At 45.4% G+C, this 22,592-nt stretch overlaps 1 protein-coding gene across 3 annotated transcripts in view; it reads right to left on the bottom strand.

The window, feature by feature from the left end:
* Window positions 1-22,592, bottom strand: part of Svil (supervillin) — a 217,831-nt gene that overhangs the window by 164,665 nt on the left and 30,574 nt on the right. For 2 of the 3 annotated variants that reach the window (XM_045148956.1, XM_045148957.1), the window contains exon 2: window positions 16,812-16,911. The gene's annotated coding sequence lies outside the window, so the exon portion shown is untranslated. Of the gene's footprint in view, window positions 1-16,811; window positions 16,912-22,592 lie in introns of those variants that run through there. The other variant, XM_045148959.1, reaches the window with a different exon arrangement.

Genomic DNA, 22,592 nt, shown 5'->3' with positions numbered 1-22,592 from the left:
CCAAGTTCACTCTTATGCATACTCTGACGTCAAATAGGACATGTATAATACCAAAAGCCTACAATGACTTCGGTGGCACACTTGCTGCCTAGGTTTACATTTTCGAAGTCACAGCACTTGAAAGGGACTGTGATTTATAAGTCGTGACATAGCCTGTACACAATGCTTAGCACACCAAGTCCTTGCCCTCCTGGAGATAACTTTGAAATGCATGAGTGCGGCCTGGCTGTCTCAAAACTAGTGTGCACACAGGGGCAGAACGGGTGTAGCCAGGCCCGCCTAACACGGACAGACCCTTGCTTGTTGGCTCTGTGTGAGTTCACTGGTCCTCAGGACCCTCAAACATGATTGGACACTAATGGACAAGGTTAAGTCTATTCTGTGGCAAATGGTCACGACACTAGCTTCTCTTTATCCAAGAAGATCAAGACCCAGGGTGGATGGCTGAATTGCAGACAATGTCAAACTCCAGCCAGCTGACAACCCTGGTGCCTACAAAGAAACTAACAGAGGGCAACACACACAGCCTGGGCACCCTGGGCGAAGGGGAGAGTCACGTCCTGGGCAGGGCAGAGTTCATGGATGAGTGTGAGAATTTATCACCTGAGTACAGCATGGAATTTAAAACACTGCATTTCTGGAAATTTCCATTTCATATATTTGGACCACACAGGGCATGGGTAACCTCAACCATGGAAAGCAAAACTGTGGGTAAGCGTGGACTATTTTAAGAACAAAATTATTAAGCAGTACTAAATGAGAAACTTTTGGGGTAGAAATAACAACAAAGAAATTCAGAAGACAGAGAAGCACAAAATCGTTACATCAAAACTTCCAAGCAGGGCTGGAGAGATGGCTTAGCAGTTAAGGTGTTTGCTTGCAAAGCCAAAGTACCCAGGTTCAATTCCCCAGGATCCATATAAACCAGATGCACAAAATGGCACATGGATCTGCAGTTTGTTTGCAGTGGCTGGAGGCCCTGGCACACCCATTCTCTCCCTATCTATCTGCATCTTTCTCTCTCTCAGATAAATAAAAATAAAATATTTTTTTAAAAAAACTTCCAAGCACAGGGTTTAATGGCCCAACATGGGGGGAACAGAAGGAATTTTAGGGTGATGGGCATCACACAGCTACACACACTTAGGAAACCATAGGGCACACAAAAAGGAGGATTCTAATACTGCCAATCATGCATTATGGAATCTGATATCTTAAAAGCAAATCAGCTCTCCTGCAATAAAATGACTTTATGGAATGGGCTATTGTTATCATCTACCAAGTTCTACAAACCTTGTAGCTAATTTCTTTTACTAACTCTCGTTGCCAATTTCTTCACACACATTAGCTATACCAAGATTACTGGTTGCCCATCTATAAGAAATAAAAGATCCTTTTGGGGAACTCTTGAATAGCAGTCCCCCTTATCTTCAGTTCTATCTTCTAAAAATATTAAATGGATGATTCCAGAGACAAACAATTCCTATGTTTTAAATTCTACATCATTCTTTGTTTGTTTGTTTGTTTTTTGTTTTTTTCGAGGTAGGGTTTCACTCTAGCTCAGGGTAACCTGGAACTTACTATGTAGTCTCAGGGTGGCCTTCCTACCTCTGACTCCCAAGTGCTAGGATTAAAGGCATGCACCATCACGCCCAACAAGTTCTACATCATTCTGAGCACTGTGGGGAACCCTTACCCCATTCAGCTAACGCCTTCTTGGAAAATGAATCATGCTTCATCCGGGGCATACGTGCTCTATACAATTTCTCACCTACTTTCCGCTGCAGTTATGAGACAAGCTGTCCAGGGATGCCACTGGCTTTGCCCTCAATAAAAAGAATAGAAAGATGTCTGAGAAGCTATCTCCCCCGGCACTAGAAAAAGCAGATGGCAAGCAAGAATTCGAGAATAGTGTCTGTGTGCGGAAAACCACCGCTGATCGCCAGAACCCCTGGTGGCTGCTGTCCCAACCTTGAGGCAAGCAAGTGAAGTCACTGCTAAAGCCTTTAGGTAGGAAATTTTGTAAACCTGGGGTAAACTGTGACTCTTGAATGGTGAACCATTACTGGGGTAAAAATTTTTTTAAAAAGAAAAAAAAAATCACTGCAATAATGAAACTTGACTGTACTGTGATTTAGTCTATAGACCCAGATCAAAATCAATGGCATGATTTTGGGGCTCTGTCCTTTATTCGATATCCAAGTAATGTTCTGGGAAAGTCAGACAATGATTTGCCGAATTCCCTATTGCCACAGCGCTCCTATTTCCTTTGGAGTAACTGACATGTTGGAAATAGATGAATGAACAAATGAACCAACTGAATGTAGGGCAGGCTGATGAGAGTTCCATTTAGATGAAGTGGTTGAGTATCTCGGAGGTAGTAACCCTAGAACACAGGCCTGGAGGAATGCAGAGGAAGACGCACACAGACAGAGCAAGGACACTGACTGAAGCGGAGAACCAAGGCCAACTCCCAACTCAAGATGGAGGGGGAGAGGGATGTCCAAGAGTCAAGAAATATGGAGTAGAGTAAGGGACAGGAAGTAGTGGAGTAGAGGATAGAGGAAGAGAAAGGAAGTGGTGGAGGAGAGGAAGGGAAAGGAAGTGGTGGAGGAGAGGAAGGGACAGGAAGCAGTGGAGGAGAGGAAGGGACAGGAAATAGTGGAGGAGAGGAAGGGAAAGGAAACCGTGGAGTAGAGGAAGGGACAGGAAGTAGTGGAGGAGAAGCAGGGACAGGAAGCACTAGAGGAGAGGAAGTAGTGGAGTACTCAAAGGTGAAGGTGGTAGTGGAGTAGAGGAAGAGACAAGAAATGGTAGAGGAAGAAAAAGGAAGCAGTGGAGGAGAGGAAGGGAAAGGAAGCAGTGGAGAAGAGGAAGGGACAGGAAGTAGAGTAGAGGAAGAAAAAGGAAACAGTGGAGAAGAGGAAAGGACAGGAAGTAATGGAGGAGAGGAAGGGAAAGGAAGTAGGGGAGGAGAGGAAAGGAAAGGAAGCAATGGAGTAGAAGAAGGGACAGGAAGAAGTGGAGGAAAGGAAGAAAAAAGGAAGCAGTGGAGTAGAGGAAGGGACAGGAAGTAGTGGAGGAGAGGAAGGGCAGGAAGTAGTGGAGGAGAGGAAGAAAAAGGAAGCAGTGGAGGAGAGGAAGGGACAGGAAGTAGTAGAGGAGAGGAAGGGCAGGAAGTAGTGGAGGAGAGGAAGGGCAGGAAGTAGTGGAGGAGAGGAAGGGCAGGAAGTAGTGGAGGACACAAAGGGGAAGGAAGTAGTGGAGGTTAGGAAGGGAAAGGAAGAAGGCCCAGGAAGACAGCAGGGCAGTCTGGCCAACGGCAGCTGAGGGCTGACCACATGAGCTCTGCAGGCTTCTCCAAGAAGAACCAGCTCTTCCTGGTGGGAATCGGTGGGAAAGCATACAATTATGTTCCTTTTACAAACTCTAAGTCACCACACCACAACGACTTGCACCTCAGTGTTTTCTGCACCACTATTCCCAACAGCTAAGTCATCGAGCCCACCTAGGTGCCCCACAACAAAGGAACAGGGATAAGGATAATGTCATATATGTAATATGTATATATATGTATACATACATACATACATACATACACACAAATGGAATTTTTTCAGCCATGAGGGAGCATGAATGTGTGTTATTTGCTGAAAAAAAACACATGATATAACTAGAGGTAATCAAATTAAGCCAGTTTCAGAAAGACCAGTATCATATGTTTTCTCTCATTTGTTGATCCTAGATTTTATACTGAAATAAGATTATGCAATGTAGAAATAAAATGAATTTAGAAGTGGAATTATTCAAGGGGATAAAGGTGACAAGTAGGCGGGGCAGGGCGAGGAAAGGAAAAGTAGGGGTATGAAACGTGAGAGATATAATCAATATACAATATATACCTATATAGAAATTCTAAAAATCTCAATCCAGCTGCTCTGACATCAACTGACTTTGGGGAGTTGGTGGACAGAGAGGTGGGTGAGAGGAAGCAAGAGGTTGGCAGAAGGCCATCGTAGTCATCCTGATGGACACAAGACCCCTGTGGGGGCTGGAGAGATGGCTTAGATGTTAACGTGCTTGCCTGCTAAACCTAAGGACGCAGGTTGGATTCCCCAGTATCCACATAAGCCAGATGCACAAGATAAAGCATGTGTCCGGAGTTCATTTGCAGTGGCTAGAGGCCCTGGTGCACCCATTCTCTCTCTTTCTCTGTCTCTCTCTCTCTCTCTCAAATAAAAATATTTTTCTAAAAGAGGAAAACCACAGGTTCCCTGGATTGGGTGTGACAGTGATGGCGAATGAGTTCAAGATGCTGGAGGGAGCCAGCTAGTTGAGTCTCGCATAGCAGCCATCTGCTCTCTGCTCTCTGCTCTCAGGGAGCTCATGATACCATTTAAGATGTATGTTAATTGGAGTCAAATAGCATATTTAAGACTTTAGAGTTCCCAGTGGAAGTAACTGACTTAGGACCAGTTTAGATCTGAATTTAATCTTGCAATGACATCCCCACCGCCCAGGTCATTGACTACACACAGAGAAAGATTCCTGTGAGAAACTACGTACTCCCTGCCATGATTTGGGTATCTCACAAAGGGATGCATGTTAAAGGCTCGGTCCCCAGCCCAAGGTACAACTGGGAGGTGGTTGAATCTTTTCAGAGGTGGGACCTAGTTGGAGTTCCTCAGGTCTCTGGGGCGTGCAGCCAAAGGGGATGGGCACCCCACTCTCTTCCTTTCTTTTGCTTATGCCATGAAGTCTGTGTAGGGCCCCACCATGAAATGCTCCCCAGACCCAAAGCAATGAGACCCACTGATTCTGAACTAAACTTTCTAAAACTGTTAGCTAAAAGAAACTTTATACCTTTGTAAGTTACCTCAGGTATGTGTTATCATAATGGAAAGCTGACTAAATACTCCATTAGTAACTTTGCAGAAAATAAAGAGTTCCAGCAAAGTTAATAAAAACGACAAAGTCTCATAAAATACAATGACAATTTTTGAAGGACCCTTTTATTCAACTGGTTGCAAAAGCATTTTGTCAATAGAATGGCAAGGCATGGCTATTCTTACTGTATTTCTATTATTAAAAAGTTTTGTCTAATGGGTGGTATCAACCTACTACAGTGCTTAATTGATTTGTTTGTCAATGTCCTTTAGGTGAACACTGTTTAAAATGATCCATATTGGGCTGGAGATATGGCTCATAAAGCACTTGCCTGAAATAAGCCACATTAAAGTGCTCAGCTCCTTCACAGATTATTTCCTTTAGCAATGTTAACATTATTACTTTGAGGAATCCTGAGTTTTATGAAGCCATACCTAACCCTGAAATGGGCAATAAATGACTCGAAGACTCAGGCATCGGCCCATTGCGCACACTCCCAGTGCAAAAGGCTCTCACTTCAGGACTCAAAACACAAGGAAAAGTTCCAGTTTTTTTGATTGGAATAACTGCAGCCTGCTAACATGAACTTCTTCCAGGAAGTTATCCACTCCCGCAGTTCTCCCCTATCTGCCCTCTCTCCCCCAGTTCAGTCCTAAGTGTGGCAGCCAGAAGGAGGGGAAGCCAGACCAAAACACTTCGCCACACCAGGCACAGGCCTGCAGAGCCCATGGGCCTGCCGAGCCCACGGGCCTGGCCTCGTGTGCTGGCAGTTCCCAGAGCAGAGAAAATAGTTCAGTCTGGCTGGAACTACCCAAACTTGGAACCACCTTGCAGATTTCATCCGCTTCTCTCTCTTTTTTTTTTAAGGTTGTTGTTTTTATTATCTCAAAAACAAAGCTAGTTCTCCAAAGTCATCCTCCTCTCCACTATCAGTGGGAAGAGAAGTCTCCTTCCCCACCTATGACCAGCAGAGGTGACATAAACGGCTCCCCATTGCTTCCCTGTGGTAACTTTGTTAAAGTCCTATCATGCTTTTCCATTGCTGCTGGCATAGTATAGATTTTATGTACATTTGGAAAGTTCTGTCCTTAAAAAAAAATGCACTGTTTTTCTCTAACCAATTCCTGACCCAAATCTCTGAAAGTAGTGACTTTTCCCACAGTATCAGCTATGAAAGACAGATTTTCCTGGCTCATTGCTTTAAGATGTCAAGATCGATTCTCTTCTCATCTGCACTTGGGACTTCCTTTCACACAGCCCTCCTTTTACAGTAACCAGCTGTTGCTTCTTCCAGAAGGCAGCATGATCCAGGCTCAGTGCTGCAGGCTTCCCCGAGGTCACCCCTCAGTTAGTCACCTCGTTTCTTCTCACTGGCTCCAAGCAAATCATCTCTCCCCTTATTTTTCAAAAACCTCAGCATTAAAACATGCATGGCCACAGATGTCAAGCCCTCTGCTGAGACTGGATTAGTGAGCCTTTCTCCTTGGATTCCTCTTCCTTAATGACCTAAAGATGTATTCAATCAGGATTTTCTGACGTCTGTTAATATTAACCAGGAGGATATGAAATGCTGGACAACTGGGTCCGGGTCTCCATTAATAATTCAGTTCACTGTCGTTTCTCTGTGAGTTCCTGTAATACACCCTGACCATTGCTGACCAAAATTCCCAATCATTCCTGGCTCACCCGAGCACTTAACAAAACCTCACAAGAAAATGGCACAACAAGATGATAACCTCTACTTGCCATTCTAGAACAGGCTTCAGGGAGCCACAGCCCATGGGCTAGACCCCAAACACACTGGTGTTCATTCATTTCCATAATACCTGTGTTTTCTTGTCATGCTGCTATGGCGGGGCTAGATGAACGTGACAGAGACTATATAACTGTGAAAACATGAAGCATTTGCTCTCTGGCCCTTTATGAAAAGAATGCTTGCTGGGCGTGGTGGCACACGACTTTAATCCCAGCACTCGGGAGGCAGAGGTTGGAGGATTGCCATGAGTTCAAGGCCACCCTGAGACTACATAGTGAATTCCAGGTCAGCATGGGCTACAGTGAGACCCTACCTCAAAAAAACCAAAAAAAAAAAAAAAAAAAAAAAGAAAAGAAAAGAATGCTTAAGAGCTTTTAAAGCAAGGATATCTCAGCCACTGCATATGCTATGCAAATTTACTGAACTAGACTATCAGCTTCCACAGGGTTAAAAATTAAATGAAAGGGCTGGACAGATGGCTTAGTGGTTAAGTGCTTGCCTGTGAAGCCTAGGGACCCTGGTTCGAGGCTCAATTCCCCAGGACCCACGTTAGCCAGTTGCAAAAGGGAGCGCACGTGTTTGGAGTTTGTTTGCAGTGGCTGGAGGCCCTGGTGTGCCTATTCTCTCTCTCTCTCAATCTGCCTCTTTCCCTTTCTGTCTGTCACTCTCAAATGAATAAATAAAAATAAAAAATATTTTAAAAAATTAAATGAAAAAATGACCCACAAAAGTGGGTCCTTTCCAGTGTTAGGCAGATGCACAAGAGGGCGCATGTGTCTGGAGTTCGTCTGCTGTGGCTGGAGGCCCTGGTGCACCCATTCTCTCTCTCTCTTTCTCCCTCTTTCTCTGTCAAATAAATAATAAAAATATTTTAAAAGAAACAAAAGTGGGTCCCTAGTCCAGTGCCTAGTAGTCAGCAGGTGACTAATATAAGTCCTTTTTTGTCTATTTTTATTTATTTGAGAGCAACAGACACAGAGAGAAAAAGGCAGAGAGAGAGAGAGAGAGAGAGAATGGGCGCACCAGGGCCTCCAGCCACTGTAAACGAACTCCAGAAGCATGCGCCACCTTGTGTATCTGGTTATGTGGGTCCTGGGGAATGGAACCTTGAACTGGGGTCCTTAGGCTTCACAGGCAAGAGCTTAACCACTAAGCCATCTCTCCAGCCCCTATAAGCCCTTTTTCTCCTACTAACCTTTCCCTGTTCCCCAAGTGCTTAATTCAAAGTCCAACCCCCCTACCCCTGCGATATTTTCCCTGCAGGGCTGGCAGGCCCTCCCCTCAGCACAGAGGTCACCTTAACACTGGCTGTTCGACAGTCTCATTGTCTGCACCCTTGTCTGTCTTCTCATCTACAATGTGGCCCCTCCGGGTCTTCCAGGACATGAAAAACCTCCACACAGATGGGGTCAGAGAATGAGAGTGAAGAAATAGGAACTAGAATCTTGTTTCTAAAAGATGTCATGCCAGCATCTTTAAGAATATGTTAGTGCCACCACACACTTTGAAGTCTAGCACTCAGGGGGTGGGGTAGGAGGTTGCCATGGGTTCAAGGGCCAGCCTGGAGTTACAGAGTGAGACCCTTCCTAGAAACAAAACAAAATAAAAAGAATATTTTATGGGGCTGGTGAGATGCCTTGGGGGTTAAGATGCTTGCATCTAAGGACCCCGGTTCAATTCCCCAGTACCTAAGTAAAGGCAGGTGTACCAGTGGTGCATGTGTCTGGAGCTTGTTTGCAGCAGCTAGAAGCCCTGGCATGCCCATTCATTCTCTCTCTCTCTCTCTCTCTCTCTCTCTCTCTCTCTCTCTCTCTCATAAATAAACTATTTTTTAAAAAACATATCAGTAAAATGCATCAAAACTTTCCAAACTGAGTATACAAATAATTGTTACTTGTGTGTGTCACTGATTCAAGTCTTAACTTGATAAAACTTCAAAGAGTTCATGAGCAGGCAAAGGGCAGGCTGCCGCTTTCATTCACATGTGGTACTGAAAAAGCCCTGCGCAGCAAGTACAGGGACAGGCTTCCCTGTACCCAAAAGACTTGGGATTATTTCAGATTTCAAAACTTTTTTAGATGCTAGAATCTTTGCATACACGTGATGACCCGTCTTGGGGAGGGTACCCAAATCTACACACAAACCTCACTTGTGTTTCATATGTACCTCCAGGTCCGAAGACAGCAACGCAAATATTTCATGCTGAGTCTGAACTCTAACAGACCATTAGAGATGGGGGGGGGGATTTCCTACTTGTGGCATCATGTGAGCGACAGTCCAAAAGCTGCAGTTTGGGAGGGTCTGGGATCTTAGTTTTCAAATTGGGCTGTTCAACCTGAAATACTAATGACTGTGATTAGAATTCTCTCTCTCTCTCTCCCTCCCTCCCTCTCTCTCTCTCTCTCATTGGCATGGCATGTGTGGAGGTCAGAGGACAACCTCAGATGCCAGTCCTTGCCTTTCCATCTTGTTTCAGGCAGGGTCCCATGTTGTTCACCGCTGGCCCGCCAGCTTCTAGGAGAGTCCTCTGTCTCCGCCTCCGTCCTGTCACGGGGGCACTGAAATCACAGACGTCCACTAGTGTCCAGCTAAACAAGTGGGAAACCCAGGTACCCACACTTGTCGGCAAGTGCTTTATCCACCGAGCCATCTCTCCAGCCCAGTGGCCTTGATGTTTTTTGGGTTTTTTTTTGGGGGGGGCGTGGTATGCATTTGTTAAGAGAGCTACACATTAACTGAGGCATGATCATAAAGAGAGAAAGTCCACATGGGCATCGCGACAGAAGCCAGAAACCAGCACTCAGCCAGCTTCAATGAGGAGTGGGGAGAAGAATGGGAAGGAAGAGAGAAAGGGAAGGAAAGGGGAGAGATGAAGGAAAGAGGGAAAGAAGGGAGGGAGAACTCAGAAGAGACTGCCTTGACTCTAGTAAATTAGCTTAGAAAAATCCAGAATTAACTTTGGCAAGATTCTTCTTTGAGTTATTTATATTCAATAAATTTTCCATATTGTATTACATAAATAAGTAAGAGGGTTTTATGTTTCCAAAACAGAGACAAGCTTCCACACTAGATTGTTTACTATGATTTGCTGTATCAAATTGCCACACATTTGTTGACTTAAGACAATACATACTTTATTTTATGCTTTTGGAAGTTACAAGTCTGAAATGAGTCTCACTGGTGAACAAAAGAAGATGTTGGCAAGACCATATTCCTCCTAGCCCCTTAGGGGAGAATCTATTTTCTTATGTTTGGAAGGAATACTCCTTTTTTGTTTAATTATTTTTACATTTTGGTATTTTGAAGTAGGGTCTCCCTGTAGCCCAGGCTGACCTGGAATTCACTATGTAGTCTCAGGGTGGTCTTGAACTCATGGCGATCCTCCTACCTCTGCCTCCTGAGTGCTGGGTTTAAAGGCGTGTGCCACCACACCCGGCCATGGAAGGAATTCTCATACATTCCTTGGCCCTAGCACCTCGCAGGCAGCAGTGGCCCTGGGGTCCACTACAAGGCCACACTCTGACCCCTTTGATGCCTTCTTCACTTGAGAAACCCAGGATCCTCTTTCCTGTCTCAAGGATGGCTGACTAACAACCTTAATTTCAATCTTCATGTAACCCAGAAGATTCTACTGTTTTGGATTGAGTCACCACATGGACATGGGTAGGGTGGGAATGTTCCTCCCCACCATGTGTATGTTTGGTTTATCTTCGGTGATTCTAAAGTGTAGTGGTATCTCTTCCAGGCAGTTCCCCCTATACTTTTCTTTCTGAGGGAATTTATTTCAGTGTTACACAAAAAAGACTTGCAGCCATTATAAAGATGAGGTCATCTGTGTCCTGTTGCTGTGTCCATGCTTCCTAAGCATCCACGGGCTTATTCAATCCTACTATGAAATCCAAAGATAGAGGTGTGTTGGACTGGAGAGATGACTTAGCTTAGCAGTTAAGGTTCTTGTCTGTGAAGCCTAAGAAACCCAGGTTCAATTCCCCGGAACCTATGTAATCCAGATGCACATGGTGGTGTATGCATCTGGAGTTCGTTTGCAATGGCTGAAGGCCCTGGAGTGCCCACTCTCAATCTCTCTCTCCCTCTCTCTCTGTGTTTGTCTTTCTCTCTCCCTCTCTCTTAAATAGATAAATGAGATATTAAAAGAGAGAGGTGTGTGTGAGAGCATACATGCACATGTGTACACATGTATCTATGTACATGAATGCATTTGTGTCCATATGACATACATTCCTTGAGGAGAGACACTTGTGTTGTTCTGCCTGGTGTTAGGGAGCAAATCCAGAGATTCATGCGAGCCAGGCGTGGGCTCTTCCATCCACTACACTGCCTACATGATGAGCAAAGGCTGGTAACTGCTTAAGGCAGACATTGGTAACTGCTGGCCACCATATCTCCGTGCATGTAGGAGTGTCTAGCCATGACAATAAACGAAGAGATGCTTCTGGAACCGTGCACAGGGTTTCACAGAGATTTCCTCTAGTCTGAGGCAAGTGGAAAGATCTGTGAGGGTTTGGCTGGCCAGGCAGGAGGGGCAGGGGAGGTCATTCTGGTGCTGAGATGTCATGAACCTTGAGGGGCCAGAGCAGCTGGCGCTTGGAGCACCGTGTGGATTTGGGGTTGAGGGAATTCAAGCCAGCTCTTCTGGTTTTGGCAACAGGCTGTGTCCACATAGAGAGAAACATTCGCAGCTGGCATCAGCCTCGAAGGTAACTCCATTTGGCCACGTGGAGCGGGTTTTTCCAGTGCTGTGTTCCTCAGGTACACAGTACCCTTGGGCTTAGAAGCATCTGCCGACAACTAGCCCAGCAACCAGAGTTCCCCTCGGGTCACCAGAGCCCAGAGGTCACTTAACTCAAGGAATCAAAATGTAAATAATAAAATACTGTAATCAACTGTCTTAATACCTGGGATTTCACCATGATCATATTAAAATTTCAAGCTAGAAAGATATATATTTAAAGAGAGCCTGAATCATACTGAACTTCTTCCCATGCAAGGGTCTCAGATACCTGTGTCTTCTGTGCCTTCTTCCGGTGGGTCCCAAGCTTGGCAACCACCCCTTGCCTAAGGACCCAGGTGGCACAGTAGGGACGTTCACTGCCTACCCCAGGCAATGTTTCCAGGCATGAGAGGCCAAGCAGGCAGAAAGACTTCCTTTCCTCCTTCTTCTTGGTCCTCCTGGATATTGGCAAGATCCCCAAGCTGAAGAAAAATGCTCTCAGAGGCATCAGGCTCAGCCCTGTACATTTGCAGTGTCAATCAGAAAGACGCCTAGGGGCTGGAGAAGACTTAGTGGTTAAGGCGCTTGTTTGCAAAGCCTAAGGACCTAGGTTCGATTCCGCAGTACCCATGTAAGTCAGGTGCACAAGGCGGCACATGTCTGGAGTTTCTTTACAGTGGCTGAAGGCCCTGGCATGCCCATTCTCCCTCTTTCTCTCTCTTTCTATGTCTTTCTCTCCCTCTCTCAAATAAATAAATAAGACTTTAAAAAAAAAAAAAAGACATCAGCACGAGTTCCACGAGCTATCCATCCCAAGTCTCCAGTTCCATGGCAGAAACAAGGCATTGTGGGGGACTCTCAGTCAAGCCACATGCTGCTTCGCGTTTGGCATGCCTTCATTCAGCGTAAATGCTCCACCTTCACCTTGGAGAACACCAAGGAAGGCACCTTGCAGGTCAGGAGCCCACATCGAGGGTGAAGACACGTGTGTAAAATGGGTCAGCACCTCTAGAAAGACTTCTACCTCCAAACTAAGATAGACGCCAGCTGCGAGCTTGGGTCTGTCCTATGGAAGACAAGGCGCCTGGCATCTCACTGGAGCCCTGCACTGGTGACTGCTGGATGCATTCTGTGGTGCAGAGCTTGTCGTCCCCCCCCCCCAACCCGCCCCTGGGCCCCAGAGGATTCCTGTTAAGGTCAGCACAATGCAGAAGGGATTTGTGCTGGGCTGCAGAAGTGACTCAGCAGTTAAAGGTGCTTTGTAACAAAGCCTGCCAGTCTGGGTTCAATTCCCCAGTACCCATGTAAAACCAGATGCACAAAGTATGACTGGAGTTCCTTTGCAGTGACAGGAGGCCTTGGGGTGCCCACTCCCTCTCTCCCTCTCTCTCTCTGTCCCAAATAAATAAATAATAAATAAGATTGTCCAAAAGATGCAGAGGGAGGTTGGAGCCCCAGGCTGGGCTTGTACTCTCGCTCTGTGCCTCGGTGAGACTAAGCTGGTGACTTTGGAGCCCAGAATCGGCATGCATGCCCACAATGGGTTACCTAGGCAGGGTAGGGGGCTGGAAGCCAATATCAGAAAGGCCCCCAGGTACCATGCTGAAACCTGGACTTCAGTTCTGGGGTCACAGAGATTTAAGTTACACTGTAAAAAGCAGGGGATGTATGAAGAGGTGAAGGATTTGAAATCCAGGATGGCGAGGATCGCGGCTGGGAGGGAGGTGGCCGCCAGGACTTAGACCCTGTGAGGTAAGCTTGTCAACAGCCGGGACAGGGCAGACGGCGGTGAGGCTGGGAGCAGCCCAGAGCACCCGCTGTGGGACAAAGAGAAGTGGGGGGGCGGTTGGAACAGTGCTCCAACAGCTGTGACTTTTGCAACTGGCCCTGGGCAGGGGACTGGTGGGGGAAACTGGGAAGCGAGTGGGGTTCTCCCCAAGGGCAAGATGTGAAGGGAGAGGACTGGGCATGTGCAGGAGAGAGAAGACAGGTTGGCCGCCATTGGGTGACCAAGAGTAGCTCATGAAGGGCCGAAGATGAAGAGACTCTGAGGTCTGATGTGCAGAAGACATGACTGCTGCTTCTAAAACTGGAGAGGGAGGGGGAAAAAAGAAGGAAGAAGAAGGGGGAGGGTAGGAAAGGAAGGAGGAAAAGACGAGCAGAAATTCCTAATTTCATTAAGCTAACATCCTCCTGAGAGTGTCAAAATTATTGGTCAACTGACAGCTAGTAGTGAGCCTTAAAGTCCTTGCTCTCCAGGAATTACCTGGAAAGGAGGAGGAAGCCCGGATCCACAGTGAATTTTCAGGGCTCCTTCTCAGGGGCAAGACAACATGGTCAGAATTACATTGTTCTGCAAAGACTGGACTTACCTGCTGCAAGTTACATTATGCACTCTGGAAAGAGCGAAAAGAGCACGTATTCTGCGCTGAAACACTAACTAGCAGGGTACCCGGGTCTCATGCTCGGATTGCAACACAAGCTTGGCTGCTTAGATATAGGGGAGGAAAAGGGGGAGGACACCTTAACCCTCCAGGGACAGACATGTGGCCTCCACGTGACTCATGCACACTCCAGTTGAGACCCAACCCAGGGGAAGGCTCAGTGGTGACAAGCAACCCACGCCCTTCCTGCTCTCCCCACCCCCACAGGCAACCCATCAGACCTTTTCCTGGGAGGGGCTGGTGAACACAGTGCAGAAAAGGAGCCTCGTGGGGACACAAACACTGGCCCTGGCTTCAGCTTTCCCTCCCTTCTGAAGTCGCCAGCTGTGAAGTACAGTACCCCTGCACACACACCCTTCCAAACTGGGTGTATATGTGGATGTCACACCTCACAAATGAGGGCCAGGCAAGTGATTAGCTGATGCTGTTCCAAGGATCTTCCTGCTTGTTCATTAAGTAAAAATTTCCATGCACCTGCTACGGACCAGACAGTGTTGAACTGCTTGGCACGCAGGCCAAACAGGACAGACAGAAAGAACGCCCTACCTCGTGGAGCATGGGTTCTAGAGGTCATCAGGGAGACATGAATAAAAGAAAACAAGCTCAAGATATAAGGTAAAGGCTGGAGAGATGGCTTAGTGGTTATGGAACTTGCCTGAGAAACCTAAGGACCCATGTTTGATTCTCTAGGTCCCATGTAAGCCAGACACACGAGGTGAAACAAGCACTCAAGGATGCACATGCGCACAAGGTAGCGCACACGTCTGGCATTCAACTGCAGTGGCTGGAGGCCCTGGCATGCCAATTCTCTCTCTCACACACACACAAATTATAAAAAGGCATATAAGGTAAGGACTAAGCAATAATGCCATTAGAAGAAAAAAGAAACAGACCTCTCTCTGGAATTAGAGTGAGGAAAGAAGACTCTAAAACCCTTCAGGTATCTGTTATTTATAGTGGTCACAGAACATTCAGGCATTCTTCTAAAACTCAGTCTCATGAAAATGGTTATTTCCTGCTATAGAATGATAAATGATATTCTATAAATGATATCATTCTATAAATGTCACCAATTATAGAATGATAAACGGAAGCTGGCCAAGAGAAGCAAGCACCGGGCGTTCAAGGTTTGCAGACCATGTGGGGTCCAAAGGTCTTGGTAAGATCTTCCCAACAGTCAGGTTTATAAACAACCCAAATCAACGGTCTCCCAAGCCAGCACACAAACACCCTCACCTCAGAAAGACTTTTTGTCACTTTAAAAAAAAATATTTATTTATTTATTTGAGAGTGACAGAGAGAGAGAGAATGGGCACACCAGGGCCTCCAGCCATTGCAAACGAACTCCAGAGACATGTGCCACCTGTGCATCTGGCTTACATGGGTCATGGGGAATCGAGCCTCGAACAGGGGTCCTTAGCCTTCAAAGGCAAGTGTTTAACTGCTAAGCCATCTCTCCAGCCCATCACTTCCTATTCCTCTTGCTCATCTACCCTGATTCTCGTGCACTAAGACCCTCACTGGGAGTCAACACAGTGTGCCTTCTTGACTACCATACTCCTGCTGTCCAGGCACCCCCCAACACACACCCTGAAGAGAAACAGCAGCCCCATGACTGTCCTTAGCAACCTGGTGAGCATCATCCGCCAGGGCCACACTGCAGGTACCCAAAGCCATCCTCCACTTTCTTAAGAGCTAAAGGCAAGACACCTGAGGAGGAGGGTTCAAAGGAAGGTCCCCCAAAGCACCATGGACGCACTAGCCACCTGAGTCAATAATCAGAATGCATCTGGGTGCAATTTTTAAAATGTAGGAAAACCCAACCCCACAACTTTCACTTTTCTTAAGCCACCACTCAGGACACTGTAGAGCACATTTCTGGTTGGAATGGGTGGAGTTTGACCCTCTCCCTGCTTAGTCGAGCACCCTGCTGCTGCATCCTGTCACACAAAGATTCTCCATCAATGCAGGGCCTCCTCCAGGCCAGGCAACTGCCTGGTGTTCAGAAATCCTCCTTAATCCCAGTGCTCAGATGACAGAGGCAGGAGGATCATTGCAAATTTGAAGCAAGCCTGATCAATGTACTGAGTTCCAGACCAGCAACAGGCTACATGTGAGATCCTGTCTCAAAAACCCTACTTATGTTGAATTCAAATGCATTTTTTTTTTTTGAGGCAAGCCCAACAGACTGCCTGTTTTTTGTTTTTATGAGAGAGAGAGAGAGAGAGAAAGAGAGCGTGAGAGAGAGAGAAAAGAATTGGTGTGCCAGGGCCTCTGGCCACTGCAATCAGCCTCCAGATGTGTATACCCATTGTGCACATGTGCAACCTTGTATGCTTGCATCATTGTGTGTCTGGCTTACATGGGACCTGGAGAGTCAAACATGAGCCCTTAGGCTTCACAGGGGCAAGTGCTTTAACCACTGAGCCAACTCTTCAGCCCTCAAATACATTTTTTTATACCTTCTACCCATTGTCCTCAGGACTAATGTGGCTGTTTAGTAGGACAATTTGAATTTAAGTGAGCTCCCCTGTCATTATGCAGGATTACAATGAGTTCAACATTCTATAAATTATACCGCAGAAATTCCTCCATGCTCTCTCTATATGCAGATGTGACATGAAGAACCTGCATGGGGGACAGTATAAGAAAAGAAGCCAGAGGCTGGGGTTACAGCTCAGTGGACAACATCGAGGTTTCAATCTCCCATCACAGCAGAGGGAAGGACAGAGGGCAGGGGAGGGTAGCTGCTTAGAAAGGTTGGCACCTTAATCCCCAGGTACACTACCTAGCTGAAAGAGCATAATTGAGAGGAATCTGTTAAGTTTTTCTAAAAACAACATTTCCATCTCCCACTACATCACAATAGTGCCAGTTAATTTCCCTAAGAGAAACATCTGTAATCTTTAGTCTTATTTAGCTTAGTTTGTTTGTGACTACTGTGGTTGACTTGCCACAGAATTGCAAACCTTCGAAAGTCATCCACAATTACCTTTTATCCTGCCGGATGAAATTCAAAATGAATTCACCATCTTTTGCCTGCCGAGCTTCTTCCTAAAAACAGCTGGTCTCTCTGCTGGTGTAACTGTAATCTAGGAGGGAAAAAAGAAGTTTTTAAAATTATAGGATAGGGCTGGAGAGATTACTTAGCAGTTAAAGTGCAAAGCCAAAGAACCCAGGTTCCATTCCCTGCGACCCACCTAAGCCAGATGCACAAGGTGGCACATGCATCTGGAGTTTGTTTGCAGTGCGCAAAGGCCCTGGCATGCCCTTTCCCGTTCTCTATCTGCTTCTTTCCCTCTCTCTCTCTCTCAAATAAATAAAATAAAATAAATTTAAAAAATTATAAGATATAACTTCCAAAGCTGAAAAACATGCTGTGAGACTGGATGACATGGTCTGAGCTTAAGTTAACATAATGGATAACTTCCTACTTCAACAATATTCCTCACTGTCTTTGATCTATCATAGTGGAGTTCAAAATTGAGACACAATTTCTATAATTCTGTAGGTTTCTTTTCTTCTATTTCATAATTTATTCTTTTTGAGTGCTGGGAATTGAACCTAGAGCCTAGAGTATGCTCAGCGCCTAACTTCCACTGAGCTAAATGCTGAACGCCTAACTTGTAAATTAAATCCTTGACCAAACTTGCCTCAGACGAATGGCTTTAACCCAGCTTCATCTGAAACATTTGCAAACAACCAAGTCACTGCCAATTTCTGCAACATACAGTTCCCTCTCTTACCCACCACCACCTCAGAACTGTGGCAAGGAGCGAGGGCAAAGAGCAAGAAACCATAGCAGGCATTACTCAGCATGATGGGGAAAGTGTCCATTACCCACCCTTATCTGGATAAGAGGAAGTGATTCTAATTATAACAGATACACCAACCATTGCCCCCTAAGGGAACATTGAAAAGTGCTAAGATCCTGAATAAAAATGAAAAGTGGTGCATTTACGAAATAATAATAATGTAACATAAGCTCATTCAGTTTGCGGTTGCCTGACGGCTGTGAGTTCTGCTCCTGGACGTGGTCTCTGCTGTAAGGATGACCGCTGCTCCGTTCCTGGCACAGGCCTGCGGCTGTGGCTCAAAAGGAGACACCCACAGAAGCCAAACGTCCCCAACCGTCCCAGGTGATGAGCACTGGGCGCAGCGTGCCAAGGCAGCCACACACCCAAGGATGCTCACTCAGTGGCCTGGCTGGGGGCACGTCATGTGCCCAGGCCCCTGGACTGCCTGCCATCCCTGTTTGTCCTGTTCAGCTGTGTTCTCACGGTTTCCCTTTGCTCCCCGCCCGGCTTCACATCGCCCCGCGCTTCCCCGGCTTGTCTCTTCCTGTTTATGGCACTGGCAAGGGGCGCTCGAGAGCTGAAATGAGCTCCAGGCCTGGCTGCCTGACGGGCTCTTCTGCAAAAACTCGTGTCCCTACAAAGCTGCCTGTGGCTAAAATGGCCAAAAACAAAGCATAAAGATCTGGGCTGCCCAACGGACAAGACACATCTGAGTGTGCAAACTGACCCACACGACAGACTCTCAGCTCGAGAGAAGAGAACCCTGGAGCCCAGACACGGGGCTTCCACACATGAGGAAGCAGAAGGCCGGGGAGATGATGCAGCAATTAAAGGCCTCTGCTTGCAAAGCTTGCAGGTCCGGGTTCAATTCCCCAGTACCCCCATAAAGCCCAATGTATGAAGTGGCTCATGCATCTGGAGTTAGTTTGTAGTGGCAACAGGCCCTGACAGGCCCATACTTTCTTTCTCTCTCCCCCTTCCTCTTTCTCTGCTCACAAGTAAATAAATATTAAAACAAAATTAAAACGAAATCCGTGCCAGTGCAATGATTACAACTCTACCAAAAGCAGGATGGCATAAGGATGACACTCCTCAAAGTATGAAAACGTATCTACCAGGAAAAAACTAAAAAGGGAGTTGACTGATATATGCCAAATTGAAGGATTCTATGAAAAGAGAAGTATATAGGTCTTTGTGGGTCTAGAACATTCAGTAATTTAGCATCACAAACTGGTGACTGGTACATGAGCTGAACCTTCTCAATTTCCAGAAAAGCAAATGTTTTTCAAAAAGAATTGGCAGAGCTGAGTAAAAGCAATAGGGAGCTACCTGAGTGTCTCTATTTAACACCGTGTGGTAAATTCATACAAAGACATTAATCAAGGGTCCTTGTTAAGCATCCATTATCCAAATCCCCTCAGTTAGGAGTTTGCTTGGAGAAGCCGATCTTCCAAACATGCGACCCTTTCCTAAAAAGCAACCATCTCCTGCTTGAAGTCCAAAGTTCATCCATGTTCATCCATTAGCGTCTGTGCCTACTCTCCTGTCTGTTAGCAGGGGGCTTGTACTCCCACAAAATGATCTGCCTCTTTTGCAAACAGAACTGCAAATACAGTATGGCATGCTAGAGAATTTCCCCCAGAGGTCACACTGTGCTGAGGGGGGCCCAAGCTGTGTGCTGAGGAAGCCAGTCGCTTAAGAGAAAGTTAAGAACTTGTGGAAATATAGGGCTTTTTAAGAACAATTTTAACATTAAAGATTCTAAAAGGTTTGAAAGAAAAAATTTCCAAGACCTTGAATATTTTTATTAACACTGGCCATGTTTATGATGTGATAGTCATAAAGTTGACGTAAGTTAGACACGAGCTTGGACTACTACTGAATTTCAGGCCAGCCCGGGTTGCATGGCGTTGTCGTCAGCTCCATGTTGCTGAGATAAACATCCAACCAGACACAGTTTATGGGTGAAAGGTATTTATTTTATCTGAGAGAGCTAAGGGAAGTTCCATCCGTGGTAGAAGACACTAGTTAATTCCATACATCAAAGCCCAGAGAAACAAGTGAGGGAGAACGCCAGCAAGCAGCAGAAAGGAGGACCCGCAGAGCATGCGCTGCTCTTGCTCGTTTGGGCTGGAATCAGACCCACCCTGGTGACGTCCCCTCTACCCCCAGAAAGAACCTGTCTGCTAAGGGCTAAAGCTGCAAACTCGATTTTAGTTATATTTATTTATTTATTTATTAGAGTCAGAGAAAGAGTGAGAATGGGTGCACCAGGGCTTCCAGCCACTGCAAGTGAACTTCAGACATATGCGCCCCCTTGTGCATCTGGCTTATGTGGGTCCTGGAGAATTGAACCTGGGTCCTTTGGCTTTGCAGGCAAGTGCCTTAATCGCTAAGCCATCACTCCAACCCTGCAAACTCCATTTTAATAAAATACCTGAGTCTATGGAGCAGTACATTTATCCACATTCACATTCAAACTACCACATGACAAGACCATGTTGCAAGAAAACAAACAGTAACAAAAAAGAAAAGCACTACAGGGAAATTTTTGAGTGAGAGACCAGTAGGTCTTAGGAACACACACACACACACACACACACACACACACACCCTGAATTCAGCATACAAAGAACTTGAAATATCCAAAAAAAATGTACTCCTGTCAAAATGATCAACATTTAATATTTACATTCTCACTGTAAACACTGATAGTGGTCACAATGATTACTTATTTTCAAACTTTTCAATTTGTCTTTTCAAGCCAATGTCCCAAAGGCTGTATTTTCTCCTTATATTATGAAATCTTGGTCACCATTTAACAAATGACTAAGTGCCTTTTTCTAATTATCCTCAGATAATAAGTACCTTCTGCAAAATCTCTAGGAGGAATATATTTTGAAGAATAAGCCAGTAACATGCAGTGTACTTGTATCATTCTGAGCCAAGTACACATTTTAGAAACATGATCCAGAATGCACAACAAATCTTAGGGAACACCATGTTCTATTTTGGTGTTCTGTCATGAAAAATAATGCATTTTAGTTTATACAAAATAAAAATGAAGGCTATAACATCTGAAATGAAGTTGTTTCAATTTTGTTACAAAGTACAAAAGAAGAATAGTGTTTTTATAATCTTGAGGTGCATAAGTTCCTAGAGTTGATATCTAATTTTATTAGGACAACTATAAGGGAAAACTGCCTATGTTTTGTAATAGTCACTGGCTTGTAAAGTCATTGTCCTCATCATTCACTTATCTGTATCATTCATGATCTGAACTTCACCTGAGAACAACCAAGTAGGCTGAGTTTGCTATACTCAAAATGTTTATTATAGGCAAGTAGTTAATATTCAGGACTATCTAACATTCATTTGGACAATGAAAGCTAGTGTAGTATCATAAAAATGTAAGGCTTCATTTTAGAAGCGTCAATTATTCAGCGGAACATTTTCTTCTAATGGGGCAGGAGTAAAAGAATCGTTTTCCCATTAAATAGAATTGCAACATCCCATAGCAGAAAGGTAATTTCTTGTACATTTTCATCTATAGCAGTATTAGGAGTCTACATACCCAGCGATGACAATTAAAGTATATAGGACAACAAATAATTTTTAATTATTCATTTGTGTGTGTGTGTGTGTGTGTGTGTGTGTGTGCATGTGCACGTGTGCAGGCATTTGTGTACAGCCATTTGCCACTGAGAATAAATGCTGGTCTGGGTTTACATGGGTGGCTGGGGAATTAGACCTGGGCTGGCAGGCTTTGCAAGCAAGCACCATTAAACACTGAGCCATATCCCCATCCCAATAACTAATTTTTTTTTAATTTTTTGTTTATTTATTTATTTATATGAGAGAGATCGAGAGTGAAAGAGGCAGAGAGAGAGAGAGAGGTAGAGAATGGGTGCGCCAGGGCTTCCAGCCACTGCAAACGAACTCCAGATGCATGCGCCCCCTTGTGCATCTGGCTAACGTGGGTCCTGGGGAATCGAGCCTCGAACCGGGGTCCTTAGGCTTCACAGGCAAGTGCTTAACCGCTAAGCCATCTCTCCAGCCCCCCAATAACTAATTTTTAAATACTCATTTGGCATGGTTTCTTCAGCTTCTTCAACCAAAATAATAAATAATAAACATCATAGGACTGAAGTTGTTGACTATTCCTATTCAGAGGTCAAGATCACACTTAAGGACTCAACTCTTCCTCTCAATGGGTGTAGATTCATGTCTTGGGGTAAAGACATAACTAATACCTCAAGGCAGGTTTCCACAGATAGCAAAGCCCCCATCTCGCCAGAACCACAAGAGGCTGAATCACAAAGATTAGGCAAACCCTCTCCTACTCTACTGTAGGCACACGCTCAAGCAATCCCACCACTGTTGTTGAAGATCTGAAGGGAGCATAGGCTTAAAATCCCCTTTGCGAATACTGGAGACTCAGGGAGGCAGACCAAGTGATCTGCCCTGCATTGGCTCCCTTCCTGGAGCTCAAGTGGCAGAACGGGTGTCAGGCAGTGATTACCTGGGAATCCAAGGACCGCACGGCTCTTCTCAGCTCATTCAAGTTACTGTCAACTTCAGGTAAGAAGTAAGGTACTTAAGGGCTGGAGAGATGGCTTAGCAGTTAAGTGCTTGCCTGTGAAGCCTGAGGACCCCGGTTCGAGGCTCGATTCCCCAGGACCCACGTTAGCCAGATGCATAAGGGGGCACACGCGTCTGGAGTTCGTTTGCAGTGGCTGGAGGCCCTGGCACGCCCATTCTTTCTCTCTCTCTCTATTTGCCTCTCTCTCTCTGTCACTCTCAAATAAATAAATAAAAATGAACAAAAAAAAATTTTTAAAAAAGAAGTAAGGTACTTAAGCCAAACAGAGATGCACAAAAATGAAAAAGTATAGACTTACACCCCTAATAAACTTAGATGTAAAAATTCTCAATAAAATCCTATCTAGAGGGCTGGAGAGATGGCTTAGCGGTTA

The sequence above is a fragment of the Jaculus jaculus genome, chromosome 5 (assembly GCF_020740685.1).
Source record: "Jaculus jaculus isolate mJacJac1 chromosome 5, mJacJac1.mat.Y.cur, whole genome shotgun sequence".
Lineage (NCBI taxonomy): Eukaryota > Metazoa > Chordata > Mammalia > Rodentia > Dipodidae > Jaculus > Jaculus jaculus.
This window is presented reverse-complemented; position numbering and strand designations above follow the sequence as displayed.